Genomic DNA, 16,433 nt, shown 5'->3' with positions numbered 1-16,433 from the left:
AGAAGGAATGACATATTAATGGGAGGGGGAACATGCCCCTCTGCCCTTCCCTGACAGGAAGGAATTTCTCATGGGGAGGGTGGCAAATGCAAAACATGCAAAAAGCAATGGAAACTACACAGTATGAGCGAATAAAAAAAATTGAAAGGAATTGTATACATTTAGGGAATTTCCCCCTACTTCCAAAAGAGTTTTGAATGCAAATTTGGCAGAAAATCTGATAGGCCAAAAACTGAGACATTATGCCCAACCTCTTTGAAGTCCGGTTCAATGGGATGGGTGGCAAGATTGCTCAGATAGTTTGCTCCACATCGATAGAAAAGGTGGAAATTACACAGGGAACAGAAGGTTGACAGGCCTCACTAATGACAAAACTTTGGAAATGCAGAAACTTTGAAAAAGTAAGAACGAAATGGATAGAAAACGGATGAGAAAGTGTTTTGTTTACACATCTCATATGATGAATCTAAGACTGTTCTTTTAAATGTCATGCTACAAGTGTCTTTCCATTCAAAAGTAATAAAATAAATGTCACAGAACCCCAAAATACTTTCTGACATAGGATTGGTTCTTCCAATGCCAGTCTCATCCATAACTAGTTTGGCATGCATCCAGCAGAGAGGTTGTCACATATGTTTTTAAAGGACACCAAAGTGGCCCAGGTCCGACCTTTTCTACTGGGGAACCTGCTGTAGATAGCCAAAAGTGTTTGTGTTATAAGCAGAGTAATTCCGCGGGACAAAATGGAACAAGAGAGGCAACAGGGCACAGCCAGGCCGCCTGCTGCATTACTGGCCCTGCAAGAATTGCTACATTTGCATTAGACGCACACCAAAGCACTGGCCCTTTGCCAATAGTCCGATGCATAACTGAAAGATGAAGGAAAAAAAGAACAGAAGAGAGGTGTTAGCATAACTGCCCAGTTTTAAAAGGAAATGCCACTGCCAAATGGAAAAGTGACAATGGAGCCAGAAATGAGAACAAATAGATTACTAGCAGCCAAGAGGGAAACATTCAAGTTCTGCCTCTAGGCAGACTTCCATGTTGGGGGTCTTTAACCATAGGATAAAAAAGATGATGTAGCTAAAGCTAAATGGGAATATGTTTGATCTTTTGTTCAGTGTCTGGATTAAAGTCAGCCTAGGAACTCTATGTAACAGATTACATTCCAAGATGGAAAGTAGTCATGCGGTAAAGTTAACCAACCAAGACTCAGGAAGCATAAAAAGCCCCCAAAGACTTGCCCTGTGGGCCACAGAAAGGCAGCCCACCATCATAACTGACATAACATGGTGCTCTGTGCCTGTTTAAAATAGCAGGCAGCCAATAAAACCCCCCAATTATTTTAATGTGGGAGAATGGGATGTGCAAAAACAGTGCCTGGAGCAACAAACTCCAAGGAAGAACAACGAGAGAAAGGTTGCCGGGATTGGGAGATACATGACAGAACTCTTTCAACTCTTTCCCATAGAATGGAGCAAAGACTTAGCTACAAATAACTGTATCCAAAAATATTCCAAAGGCCACCAATAAAATGTGAAATAAAACCAGTATATATAAAGCACCACAGACATTCTTCTGAAGTCCAAAACATGAGATGTTGGGGTAAATAAGGACATGTCGCTCAAATAAACATCCTTTGAAAATTAAGGACATTTAAAGCATGATAAAAAGAGTATGCTACACAGTAGGAGCCACTACACAAAAAGCCCTGCTCTGCTACTCAATTGAAGTCCCTTCATCTTGCATAGAACAAAGATTGGTTTTATAAGTTCTTTGATGGCCAAAAATGAAAATCAAGAAGAAAATGAACTTAGGAAAGATACGCTTTTGGATAAGAATGCCCCAAATCCTACAGCAAATCTGGTTATTGCTGGTTGGACAATTCTGATATATTTTCCAAGCTCTAAGCAAAGATACCCTGGTCATGTTTCATCTCGCCAACACAATTTATCATTGCTTTTCAAACTTTTTATGAATCCCTTGAGGCCTTGTGCAGCCAGAGAGGATGTAATGGAATAAAATATTAACTCCTAAGTCCCACTTAACCCCAATAACCCTCCCTGTCCCCAGTCCAAAATTCTTTGAAAATGCCTTCAACAAAGGCATACAAATCTTTACCCCATAGTAAGCATGTTTACATGCTTGGTATTTTACACCAAAGAATTGGATTTACGATTAAGGTGGTTCCCCTTCATTCTGGAATTTTGAATGTTTTAGGAATGGGGTATGAAGAGCCTTGCCAGTCGAACCGGATACAGGAGAGAGTTTGATTGGGCAAGATGCAAGGTTAAGCCTAGGCGTTACATCAAAAGGCATTGGGGTGAAGCAACAAACAAGCTGGTGTTGGAACGCCAGACAAAGCTGCCAGTTTCATTTAAGAAAGCAAACTTGTGGGTGGGAGCCGTGGCTGGGTGCTAAGAAAGCTCCCAGCCCTGGCTGGCTCTGCTCCAGATAACCATCTTAACACAGGAAGATGGAAGCCGCAGCATCAAATGAGAGGTGTTTCCAGCTCCATGTGAATTAAGGAGGAAGAAGAGTGCCCGCTGAACTCACACAACCCCAGGTTTGGTCTTCAAAGTCTCCAGTTTAAACTGGTCAGTAGCATGTAATTAAAGGCCTTGGCTGTCCTTCCGAACTGATAATGCAAGAATAGCTGCTCCATTAACCTGACCTTGTGTAAGACAATTTTCTACACCCCAGACAGACATGACCATATTGTTTTTATCCTAATTTTGTATGTTTTTTTTTTAAAAAAACTATACATATTTAGTTATATGTTCTGTCTTTTCATAAGCTGCCTTGGATCCCTGTCTGGGAGAAAGCTGGGATATAAATATAGTGAAGGGATTCAGAACTAAAATATATATTCTTCCCAAGCTAGTGCATGAGAATCACACCATTACCAATATTTGGGGATGGTCACTTCTTATGTAGGCTCAGAAACTTTTCTAGCTTGGCTCCCAAATCTTATTGGATGTTCACTTCTAGAACCTCCTGGCCACAATGACGGGGCAACTAGAAGTTGGGGTCCAACATCATCTATGGATCTAAGTTTGAGAAACCTGCTTTTGATGGTTATTGCCATAATCCATGATGGCACTTCTGGGAACAAAAGGCGAAAACAATGGAGGAGCAAAACACTTCCCCATGCCTTATTTAACAGAATCTCCATGTTTTGGGGGCATCAAATGCCAACTGCTGGGGCGGAAAGAAGCAATGGCAGTCTTCATGGCCCTCTTGTGGGCTTTACAGAGGTTTCTGGTTGACCATGGTGGGAAACAGTATCCTGGAGCAGACAGGACTTTTGGTCTGACTTAGCTGTGCTATTGTTAATGCCTTGTGAGAGAGACCTGAGCACTCTTTCAGACATTGCTGGTGTTTCCCCAAGGCCCGGATCAGCAGCAAAGGCAAAGTAATTAACTGAGGCGCAGACAAGCAAGCCGGAGCACTGGCCGCCAATTTGTGCTGACGTTGCTATAGCAAAGAGAAGCTCCTTCTGCAAGCGCAGGCAAAACGCTGGACCTCAAGGCAGAATCAGAGAATGCCTGTCTGTCAAGATTAGAGCCGAGCCAAGACTGAGCCGAGGTTAAAGTTGGAGAGATGGTAGGGGCAATTTGAGTCAAGGGCTTCTCCCTCAGATTTGGGTGTTTTCATCTCATGTTCTTGACCTGTCTGGTGCCTAGAACCACTATCTAAGCAAATCAACAGTCACAAAAATACTAATAATATCATATAAGCAACCATCCCATCTAAAAGCAAGCTCAGTTGGCGCATGCCAACAGGTCTGGGGTTAAAAACAGAGAGAAAAGGGGTTCAGGAGAGCCCCAGGGATAAAGGTACCCCAGCCCAAAACTTTTTTAAAAAGGAAGCCTAAGTAAAGTCTCCCCCTCCAGCCAAATGAAACATTGTTGAATGGGACTGAAGATGTAGCTCAAAGTAGTTCAATGGCCCTATCATGAGACACAGGGCTCAGGTGGTGGCTTGTGCTTCCTATATGCTGCCATGGCCTTGCTACCACTGCCCAGCTGCTGCTGTCCATATCTCCACTGTAGAGACCTGCCTCTTTTGCCTCTGTGCAAAGAGCTCTTCATTTTAATCAGCCTTTGCAACTGCGGGAGAGCAGCTGGAGTAGGTGCTCTTGTGGGGCACTCAAGAATACTTAAGCCCTGCTTTGAGGAATGGGTCCTTTCTTTGAGCAAGGCGCAGTGGGCGAGGAGCCGCAATGGCAGCCAAAATGAGGTTTGGCAGCAAATGCCGCTTCGAGTTAATTAGGATTTGCTGGAGTTAATACAAGGAGTAATATCATCTCCAGTAACAAATAGGTTTCTTTTATCTGAAGTTCTCCACATCTGAATGTGGAGCGCTGATTAATTGGTTTTGCTCCTGAAGCACATCTGATGCCCCGGAAATTTTCCATTGCTGTTTCTTCATTTCCAAATTGCTATGTGCTTACAGTTCACCGCAGCTCTCAGCTCTACTGTGACCCCCTCAACAATACAACTGTGAACACTGAGAACATTCACTAACTTTTAAAGAGAAATAAATAATTACACATACATATTGGGATGATCTTTGTGCTGTTTTGCCAATTGCAGCTGCGCATCAAGGAAACATTGCAAAAAAAAAAAAAAAGAACTTTCACTCAGTGGACAAATGCACCGAGACTTTTTTTTTTTGTGTTGCTACCAATGTACGCTAGTAACCTCAACTTTGGGTAGATGGGTACAAAGGGATCCAAGTAACTGAAACTCATGCCAATTGAACAAGTTCTCTTTGGCTCTTTTTCATTGCTTCTCCTTTACATGTTCCCCATCATGCAGGGACCATACAATTACCCAAGAACAAAGTAGGATGCCTTCTAATAAATTCAGATAATTGTACCCAATACTGACAGCAGTCCCTGAGTTACAAACATCCGATTTACAAACGACTCATAGTTAGGAATGTGCATGAGGCAACAGGAAGTGAGAAAAATCAACTGCTTGGAAGAGAAATTCACTCCTGAAAGAGTTATTATCATGGGGAAAAGATGTCTCCACTGAAGGTGTCTTGCACCAATCCTTGTTTCCACAACAAGCCAAATTTTGCTAAATCCAATTATCACAGGGACAGAAAGTGAGGTGAAATCTTCTTAACAGAGAGCAAAGGAAACACCACATCCCTATGCTATCCAGAGTTTTTAAAAATCTATATTTTGGTTGGGGTTATGCTTAAAATGTAACTGTTCCAACTTACATACAAATTCAACTTAAGAACAAACCTGTTGTTTATAACTTGGGGACTGCCTGTACTGTGTTTCCTCATGATGTTTTAAGCTCTAGCTCCCATCAATTCAAACCAAAATGTTGTACAATTATAGCCCCAAATATCTCAAGGGTTTCAGGTTTTCTATCCTTCAACTTTAACTGGCAGTAGCTCTCCAGGGCAAGCAGAAAAGCCCCCTTCCCAGTTTCAACTGCAGATGCCAAGGACGTGCTCAATATAAAGCCCCATATATCTGTTTCAAGGCCAGGTGGGATTAGCTCTGAGGGCAGAATTGATTTGATGCAAGCCCCTTGGGCCGAACAGCCGGAGTTAAAAGTGTTGAAACAAATGAACAGAGCAACAAAGTGCAGCTTCCAGGCAGAGAGTCTGGCTACAACCCCGAGGAGTTAAAACACCAAAAGACAGAGAAAGGGGTAGCAGGATCTTCAAGTCAAGGCAAAGAGTCTTGTGATCAGGGCAGCTTGACTGAAAAGGAAATCATCTTCAGAAACAAAGGCTGCCCATGCTCATCACAGAAAAATGTTGAAAGCCAGTAGGGCATGCAGTCAAAAGCTTCAGGCTCACTGGCATACACAGAGTGAGTGAAACCCAGCGGTGCCAGTCATTTTGCGAAATGGGCAATGGAAGGAAAGAGGGCTGCTGAGGGATTTGCTGACTCTAGGAAAAAAGGCAGGAGTTTGCTATTTCTCTGCCAAATTGATTTGGCTCTGACTTTGCGTTGCTTGCACCCTCCACTTCTCCTGGAAGACAGTCACACTTACGCCAATGGCTGGAACATTACCAAGGCAAAGGCAGAAGATGGTCAGAAACACACCTTTTTCTCTCTCAGTCTCTCTCTTTCAAATTGCAATTCTCAAACTCTCTCAGACAGCATGGCTAGAATCTATGGTGGTGGTGGGGATTTATGGTTAAAAAAGTAACGTTTTCAAGTTCTGTTCAAAAGACGAAAAGGAGGGGAAAGAGAAAATACTTGAAGGTTGCAGGGCATGCCAAAGCCCCACTCCCCTCCATGTGCCCATGCACAGACTTGCCTAAATAGGGCTGAATTATAGGATGTCTCCCCCCTCTTTTTTGGGACAAAGTGCCACTCAGGACTCCAGTGCAATGACACTACATAGAGAAGAGCCTGATGGAGCCCCATCCCTTTCATGCTGCAGTATCTTCTCCATACAGAAAAGAACGTCCACAAATAGCGTTTGTAACTGAGGACTACAAGAGTCACAGAGTGAAGTAGTCTGGAAGCTATTTTGGCTTCCGACATGGATCCAAAGACAGCAGCAATGATGAGGGATTCTTTTCCATTTTCCCCCTATGTCTCTCTGTGTGTTCCTAACCACCTTTTCCCAGTCCACCTTTAAACTATTTTGGGTGCAGGCTTCATATTTCTAGGCAAGTGCCTATTTCCAGACCCAAACTGAGTCTTTTTCATTAGTAGGCAATCCATATATTTGCCACGGATCTAAGAGCTGGGTTAGGGAAGGTCCTCAAGCATTTCAGATTCCATTTATTTGTTATTTATTTATTTGCTTTATTTTTATACCGCATTTTTCAGCCTAATTCGGCGACTCAATGCGGTTTACAATGCAATTTATAACAATAACAATTAGTTAAAACACAATATACTCGACAGACAATACAAGACAAACAACATAGTCATCAACGCCTCAATAAAAATCAGATTCCGTTCTCATATTCCTTCTACCATTCCTTTGTTCATTTATACCGTCTTCAAGAGTTCAGTTGCCTTGTTGACCAAACGCCTGTTCATTTCGCAATAGCCAAACTTAAACAAGCTTTCATCCCCTCTCCCCTAAACTATGTTGCTTTAATAAAGCAACAGAGAGTGGGATGCTTTAATAAAGCAACAGAGAATGCGAGCTCCATTCTTAAAAGAGGTTCCCAAGCTAGGTATATGTTTCTCAGAAGGTTTGTGGTCCTTGAGTTATCCTCCTCCTCCACCACCATGCAAGGCCTGAATGTGGTCCACAGAAGTTGTTCATCTGGCCCACATGGATTCCCCATCCACAAGGGCCTCCTGCTATTTCTAGTCAGTATTTAGAGCTGAGCTTTCCAAACTGTGTGTCACAACACACTCGTGTCGGTGTGCCGAGTGAATGTAATAAGAAATCTTTGAATCTATGTGAAATAAGCAATGAATCATAATTTTTTAAATATATAAATGAAAGGCTTTCATGAGATACATTGTATCCTCATACATTTTGTTATTACAGTTTATGATTGTGCCTGCATCTCTTTACAAGGAGTTGGTTTAACCTCCTGTTTGCTTGTAAGACTGAACGACTGTGTTGTGAAATGATATATGTGAGTAACCAACATGAAATGTTTGGAAAGTTCTTGTTTAGTTGGTGGTTTTATAAACCAATTGTTGTTTTAGTATATATGTTTTGGAAATATTTTTTTTAAAAGAAAAGATATAAAAGCTTATATGCTGCTGTGTGGAAGTGAACTCTAGTCGGCAGCTCCAGGCACTATTGCGCCTAGGCTAAATCTATGTAGGATATGTCAAACCGAACAAACATAGAGGGGGCTGTGTTTCATCGGCCAGATGGAGGGGAAATGTCCAAGTTGGACAGTTTTACATCTGGCTCCAGCCATTGCTGAAAGGTTCCCAAAGGGATCAAATTTTACTCCCGAGCTGAAAAACATCCCCCCAGCCCCATCTCCTGAGCACAGCAAAAAAGCCCACCGTACAAAGGCACTATGTAACCAAGGGAGGAATGGCAAACCAAAGGCAGCCTGCAAAAGCTGCTTTGGGGGGAAAAGACAGCAATTCCTTTTTTTCAAATCCATTGGGAAAGAAAGAAAGCAAGATCAAGCACAGACACACACGGAGTCACAAAACAAAGCAGCAAAATTAACTGGGACCAAAGCTGCATCAAAACAGGGTATAAAAGAGGAAGGGAGAGGATGAAGGTGGTCCTGCTGCATGAGGGGAGGCCTAAGCATTTAGGAACGCAAGCTGATCCTGCATTGTTGCTGCTTACCATGCTAGGTACCTGGGACTAAAGGTGCCTCCATCCAGTGCTGCCCGACAGGCCAGGGAAATCCCATGATGTTCCATTGAAATCACAAGAGACCGTCAATAATACAGGGCTTGCACAGAGGCTGAAAGAACCACCAGCAGGGATCACTGTTAAATACAATCAATTGCAATCAAAATCGAAATATCCATTAAAAAAACTAAAAGACAGATAGAAAGAAGAGAATTTAGTGATCGGTTATTGTAGTAATTGTTTATTAATTATGTAATGTGTTAAGTTGTTAACTGTTTTTACACTGTTGCATTGAATTTTTGCTGTCCTTATTGGTTGTGAACTGCTGTGAGTCGCCTTCGGGCTTTTAAAAATGACCATCTGAAACACCAATCGAATGTGGCCAGAAATTGAGCAAACCCCTCCCAAGCTTTCAGAAATGGGAAGGCATGCACAGAGAGGTCTCACCCACATTCAACCACAGATTTAATGAAGCTCTGGATGCTGGAGACCCTGAAAATGCTTCATTACAGGGAATAAAGAAACTTAAAGATGGCATGGTCATTGGAACCCAACATTCAGCTATATCACTGCATATATGTATTTAAGACACTCATACATTACATAAGCCTGTAGATAAAAGCCTCAAGTCTCTACTGTCTTCTGCCTCAACCAAGGATAAGCCAGGATTTCACTGAATCTAACTTCTGAATAAGTTACCAGATTTGCAAATGACTGCATGGACTTGTAAAAGGTAAACGTTTTCCCCTGACATTAAGTCCAGTTGTGTCTCACTCAGGGGGTTGGTTCTCATTTCGATTTCTAAGCCAAAGAGCCTGCGTTGTCCGTAGACACCTCCAAAGTCATGGGCCAGCATGACTGCATGGAGCGCTGCTACCTTCCTGCTAGAGTGGTACCTATTGATCTACTCACATTTGCATGTTTTCGAACTGCTAGGTTGGCAGAAGCTGGGGCTAACAGTGGAAGCTCACGCTGCTCCCTGGATTCGAACCTGTGACCTTTCGGTCAACAAGTTTAGAAGCTCAGTGGTTTAACCCACTGTGCCACCAGGGAGTTTGGCCTAATCTCTTCTGTGCTATGATTCCATTCATAGGCATTATTGTATGGCGGATAATTTTTTTTAAAAATTACATTAATGTTACTTGTCAATTAATTCTTAACAGGAAGAACTATAATAAACCTATGTTTAGGTTTTATGACTTCAGACAGTGGTGAGCCCCTACTATAATTTAAAGCAATAAAGCCTAAATACATGTTTATTTCCCCCCCCCCCCCCCCAATGAAAATCTCTGGCCTAAGAATTTCTATTAAAAACTAATAAAGCATTTTATAGCATTTAGGCACTGCTGTGCATTTGAACAAGCTTTCAAGAGCTGCTTAGATGTCAATAAAAACAAGACAAGACAATCCTTTCCCTCGGGCTTATAATCTTAAAATGTTGTGATACAAAAGGAAAAGGGGGTGTTGAGGGACAAAGAAAAGAACAAGACCCAAGGGCATGATTTCAGGATTACACAAGAAGATTGGGAGGAAATATTATTCTTTAAAAATAAGAATACTGGAGAAAAGGAAAGGAAGAGGCTAGCAGAGAATAAAAACCAGGCAAAATGTTTACTTGTTTTAAAGTATTTCTAGAGTACTTTTCAGGATGCTTATGCTCAAAGTATTAGCCCTTGGAGTAGCATAGTAGGGTGATTGAGGATGGGTCAAGTCCATGGGTTTTTATAGAAAATGCCAAAGATGAACAGGCAGCAGGTAGTTGCACTACAAACATTTTTGGACGCGCGCATACACACACACAAACTAATGGTAAACCTGACAGGAGAGAATTTGCACTGACAAATGGTAATAGATTTGCCCAGTCTAAGTATGGCAGGTCTGGTAACTGATCGGAGACTGGAGCCACATGTACATTAGTTGATCCCTTATTCTTTGTCACTTCCAAAGTCTGTCCAGCTGCCTAGAGAAGAGCTTCAGCGCATACCTATCAAGGAGAGAGCACTAGATCTGTGTGCGAAGACTGGACTCGGCAAACATAACACACGCTCTTCAGACTTGGACAACTTGTTAGACTCATAAAACCTGTACAGAGTCAACTGACGGTGTTTTCATTGGACTGTTTGTGCAACAATCACCTACTTGCCAAAACCAAACATTAGCTCTGTAAGCCAGAGTTTAAGAGAAATCCCAGCTTCGGCGAAGTCCTCACAGAGGGCTGAAGAGTGTGCCTTCAAACCGTGAATAGGGCCATCGCTTCAGAGACACCTAGAGTTGGGAGTGGGGAGAAAAATGTGGGAAAAGATGGCAGGACTTCTCCACATTTGGTCTGAACTACAGATATAAAAATTGGTCAGACCTTCAGCATCAGGATGCAACTGATGCCCTTCAACACTGCCTGTGATCCATTCATTCCATACATCTCCATTCTAAGATGGGACTTAGACTGCAAAACTTAACAGGGGTAATGTCTAGGTAGAGTTTTGGACTGATGGATCCATGGTTCTTCAGATGTTACTGATCCGCAGGTCACATCAGCCAGGTTCCCTAGGCTCCCATCCCCCAGCCACACGCCTTGCCATTTGGACTACAGAGCTCAAAAAATTATTCTGTAGAGCTCCAAAAGCCTACACATTCAAGCATTCTGGTAGGAATCTACTGATATTATTGCCTAACAGTATATTCCAAGGTGCCTCTTTCAAGCCTCTCCCCCAAATATTACCTTCACCTTCAAATCCTGCTGCTTATTTTCTTGTAACAATACTGTGTCAACATTAATCCCTCCTTCTTTCTTCCCAACTTACTCTCAAGAGATTCCACTAAAATAAATGCCTTGGTGCACTTATGGCATGGCTTTCGGCAGTGAAGGAAGACAGGAAATGCTACCTCCATTGTTGCTGAAAGAATGAAGCTCCCCAGTGCTGAACCATCTATTTCTCCATTGCCGGGCTCTAGGATGAACCTCTGAGCCACAGTGTCTGACAATGCTGGCTTTGAAAGTTGTCTAGACTCCTGCCACCATAGAGCACCAGCAGATACCAGGTTTAGGTGGCCATTATGGAAACTGCTTAATAAGATAAGGCTACAGTCATGCAAAAGAGCTAAAGGGTAGCTTTTGCTGTTTGCTCCCCCAGCAAAAGACATTAGGATAACTCCTTATACAACCAAGATATCCTACGGGCATGAAAAAACACTCATATGTGCACAGAGGGCAAATATACGCTGCTGCAATTTCATGAAAACGGAGAGATGTTGCCCCCGACACAAGATCCAGCAGCTGCTTTACATTCCAGTGGATCTTGGCTTTTGCTTGACTTGCCTAAACAAATATAGCTAAGTTTCTAGCCCTCTCTGTCCTGTCCAGCTCTTTTATTACATCAATAGGCATCAGACTCAGGAGAAAACTTTAGCTACAGCCTGCTCTATAAGTTTTGACTCTCCTTCATTTTTACAGCTCTTCAAACAGAATAGAAGCGGAATATGCTGCCTAAAAGTGTGGTAGAATAGTCTTCTCTGAAGGTTTTCTGCAGGGATGGCTTGGACTGTGTGTTCCTGCATGGCAGGGAATTAGACTGGATGGCCCTTGGGGTCTCTTCCAACTTTTATGATTCTGTATGTAAGATTTTTACCAGAGATGTGGATTAACCATTTGCACAAGGCTTTTTAAATATTAGACTAGAGGTTATCCTTGCTCTTCTCCATGGGCGGAGAAGCTGTGGCTTTCTAGATAAAGATGAATTACTGCTTATATTATCCTTCAACCAATGACCAGACAAGTGGGGGGTTGATGGATAGTTTTGGCAGGATTTCTTCAAAGAGGGTTTGCCTTTAGGTGGACTTGCTCAAGATCTTGCAGTGGCTTTCCGCGGATGAGCGGGGATTTAAACGCTGCTCTTCAACGCTCCAACCATTGCCTCATGCTGGATCCCAGCCAACCTCAACGACTCAGTCAAGCCATTAGCTGCCAACCTTGTGCTCCCAAATGCTTTTGGACTTCAGCTCCCAGAAGCTCTGTAGTCAGAATGGCTAATATTATGGGAGCCATAGTTGAAAAACATCTGGAGATCCACAGGGTGGGAATGATAGCTGTCAGGTACTGAAAAGTAGGAATACACGATGAAGCTTTCCCCCCAACTTTTATGCTACAGACTACAGCTGCTATACATGTAGAAAACCAGCAATGGAAAATGTATGTCTTCCTTTTATATCTCTTCTCCCCTCTTGGCTGTTTCCCCCAAATGATGATACCAGAAGAGAAATTGGGGGGGGGGGGGCACCGCTGGTATGTGTAGACAGCCCCCAGCCCCAATGCAATCACCTTCCCACTACTCCAGAATTAATAAGGAAAAGTCCTACCCAGATACACCTGCACACCCTGAGGGCTGAACAAGCAAGAAGAGCATCTTTCAAAGGCTCAAAAGGCTGAGAAATACTTGGCATTCAAAAGCAAGCAGGTAAAAAAAGAAAGAAAACTAGGACAAAATTTCTATTTCCGGTCACAAGGAGGGGAAAAACATCAAGCAGGATTTCATTAGTTGTGATGGAAAGCCATAATGTTGATAAAAGTCATGACCCCCAGCTGGGTTGATATCAGATCTAGTTATTTCAGACCTCTTTTGTCTTAAAAATAGAACCATATTCCTAGCTTAATTTGCCACAGGAAGGAGAAGGGGAAATCAAGTAAAAGGAGGCCAACTCAAAGGAAAACCAACCCTCTCAAAACTCTTCTTTCTATTATTATCTATACATGATAATTCGACATTGGCTCATTGGGAAAACTTGGCAAACCCAGGCTGTAAAGCAGAGCTAACATTATGCCTGACAAGAAAGGGTGTTTTTATAGTTATAATTACATTTAAAAGTTACACTGACATAATTCACGAAGGCTCCCCTGGAATGCAAGTCAGCACACCGCAGTGGAGGATTAAGCGTTTACAGAAGACTTGAAATCCTCAGGTGAGATATTAAAATGCCCTTACTACAAATCACTGGCAGTTCTTGTGGGACATATGGCAGCAGAAGGCATTATAGCCCAATGTATAAAGCATGTATTTGCTGGTATGAATGCCTTCTTGAAAAGCACTCAGGCACCGGTGATATACTGGTCCATTTGCAAACTTGGGATGGTATAATGACAACCCATCCAAGGCATGGACCCCTAAGGAGAACCCACAGCCATGGACCATATCCTGCTTGTCTATTATTTATGTCAAGGAAGGCAAGACAAAACTCCATTCTAAGACAGGCATGGAAAAAACCCAAACCATCAATAACACCATGCAACTAAGTTTAGTGGGCATGTCTATAAACCTGTGTGAAATTAACCTCTTCAGTCTCAATGATGCTGCCTTCTTCCGGCTGAGATTCAACCTTGGGAGGCTTCAGTCAACTCCAGTGTAAACTTCCATCTTTAATTAGAAAGACAAACAATATTTGCATGTCTAATTAACTTTTAAGGGGAAGCAGAAATGCCATCAAACAAAAGGAGAAAAGCATCCAGCCTCTGTTTGATTGATTTCCTTCTTTTGTGACTGCCTCTGCATGGATCTGTTAGGATAGTAACACTTGAAAGCTTCATAGTTAGCACCATACTGAAAAGCAGAGTATCTCATTGACTTTGGGTATTCCAACAGATATCATAAGTTCAAACGAAAAGGGGAAGAACATGGTCCATGAGGAGAGATGGGTAAGAAATCATCATCATCCCCCACAGAGATGTTTTTACCATTTAATTCAATTAAGCCACAGACATGTTAGAGAGAAGATGGCCTTTTCTGTTACTATATGCCTTCAAGTCTAAAGCAACCCTACCAGGGTTTTCTAGGCAAGGTTTGTTCAAAGAGGGTGTGCATGGTCTTCCTCCAAGGCCGAGTGTGTGTGACTGGTTTCCAAAGCCAGGTAGGGTCTCGAACCCTAAGCTTCCAGTTATAGTCCAACACTCAAACAACATTCTGGCTCAGTTGATCTACACCAGTGGTTCACAACCTTTTTTTGACCAGGGATCACTTGACTAGGGACCACTCTCCAATATTAATACCAAAAGGGTTACAAATTAGTTTTTGGTCAACCTTAGATTTGGTTTGGTTATTTGGGGTGCTGATTCAGAAAATTGCATTTGATAGACCATATCAGCTCTAGTTTCTGATACAGAATATATGCCATCCAGTAGTCACCACCTGCTCGCCTACAGAAAACCATATTTAATAAGCCTCCGCACTATAAGAGGGTTTTGTGAGACTAAGTCACTCTTGTTGCAATGGTGTAGTAACAGTGAAGCCGTGGGCCATATTTTGTTTCTTGCAGACCACTGGTAGTCCATGGACTACAGATTGGGAACCACTGATCTACACTGAGCTTTGTTCCCGTGAAAACAAGGGGAATGCCTTGCGGCACAGGAATAGTGAGAGCAGCACAACATTGAGGATGCTATGCTCAGGTTGCATAGAGCTTCTCAGAGAAAAAGCACATCAAAGCACTGGGCTTAGTCTGGACTTCCCTTTCTCTGTACCTGCTGGGAAGAGCTGCTGCATACACACATGGAGTGATATCAACAGGTTATGAAGTTTTGTATCTAAATGCTTTGTGGTGATGGGCGAATAAGGCAGTCTTAAGGCTCTTTAGTCTATTAATATCATATTGTTTAAAAATAAATATTGTGGCATATACATTGTGGCTTAAAATGGCCTCCAATGCAGGTTTTGACTTCTGAAGCAGTTACACAATTTTTAGCGAAGGGGGGATTTAAAAAAAAATTCCCAGTGGCATGTTTAGGGTTGTGGCCAAGTCAACAGGCAAGACAAACCAGTTTGACCTCCATGGCAAAGAAACAGAAGGTTTACAGATGGCATCTAGTTTCTGTGGCGGTATTTAGGAGTTGACTTTTTAGGGCTTTTCGGTCCCATGATCCCAGTAAACACGAGCTAAGCTCCTTCTATCAAACTGATTACCTATCCCATTGCAAGGTTTCTTTTTGTTTGTTTTTTTTTTTTTTAAAAAAAAAAACAGGAGCCCTGGACTCCCAAATAGTGGCAGGGGGTGGGGTGGCTGAACAAACAGAAACTGGGACCCATCTCTATTGTATTTGGAGAGGGAAAGTACACAAGCAAATGCTTTAAAAGACACATTTCTGAACTACAGCTCCCAGAATTCTCCAACCAGGAGTTGCTGGCTACACTAGCTGGGGATGCTGCAAACTGTAGAGGAAATAAGTAACTTGTACAAACTCTGGACAGGAATTAAGACAAAACATGATTTAAAAAAATTGGAAGCATATCTATCTATCTATCTATCTATCTATCTATCTATCTGAAACAGTCAAAGTCTGTCTGTTTCAACCACAAAAGGTGTTGCTAGGTGAAGTGGCCCTGTGCGATGTCACTGGATTGACTGTTGCTGTGATGTCACTGGGAAAGAAAGGTGACATGTGTCATGAAGGGAAGAGAGGAAGGAAAAAGCCACAAGGAGAGCCATGTTGCCATGGAGACATTGGGAGGGAGGCCCTCTCAGAGCTGGAGAAGGGAGAAAGAGGAGGGGGGAAGGGAGTTTAGGAAGGAAGAAAAGAAGGAAGGAAGGAGAGGGGAGAAAGAAAAGGATGGGTGGGAGGGAGGAAGAGAAACAGGGGAGAAAAGAGAAAGAAGTGCTAGAAGGGGGGTGGGAAGCAATCCCTTTGACACTCGAGCAACACCAGGTAGATACACTAGTAAAGATATGAAATAGGAATGTAGTAGATGAAAACATCTGAAAGCACTGAGTAGAGCCACTGAACCTGTGGCATATAGCTATGTGTTGATGCATCATTCAGTGACTGAACGAATCTAATCTGGATTCAGGATTAAGAGTAGGCCAGCCTAAATGAAGATGTTCATGGGGCACAATTGACAAAGCATAGTAATATTCTGACTTAAAATATCCACTTGCTCTACTGAAGTTGAATCCAGTACCTTTTGTTTTTAAAGCTCTTTTCGCTTTAGGAGAAAACATTGGAAACTCTTTGCAAAATGCCACAATTAAAAAGCTTCAAGATCGGAGATGCTGAGAACTGCTTCATGGGGCTTTTATGAGGAAGAGGAAAGCCATCAACAGTAGCCTGGAGTTCATGGGAGGAAATGCTGCATTAATTATCAGCACTATAATTGTAGCAATACGATAACAGCA

General features: G+C 42.4%; 1 protein-coding gene across 1 annotated transcript in view; it reads right to left on the bottom strand.

Moving 5' to 3' along the window:
- The window catches only part of HIC2 (HIC ZBTB transcriptional repressor 2), a 78,922-nt gene that overhangs the window by 11,961 nt on the left and 50,528 nt on the right, over positions 1-16,433 (bottom strand). The window lies entirely within an intron of this gene.

Source organism: Anolis sagrei, chromosome X (genome assembly GCF_037176765.1).
Source record: "Anolis sagrei isolate rAnoSag1 chromosome X, rAnoSag1.mat, whole genome shotgun sequence".
NCBI classification, from domain to species: domain Eukaryota; kingdom Metazoa; phylum Chordata; class Lepidosauria; order Squamata; family Dactyloidae; genus Anolis; species Anolis sagrei.
Note: the sequence above shows the minus strand (reverse complement) of the source record. Positions and strands in the feature narration are given on the sequence as shown.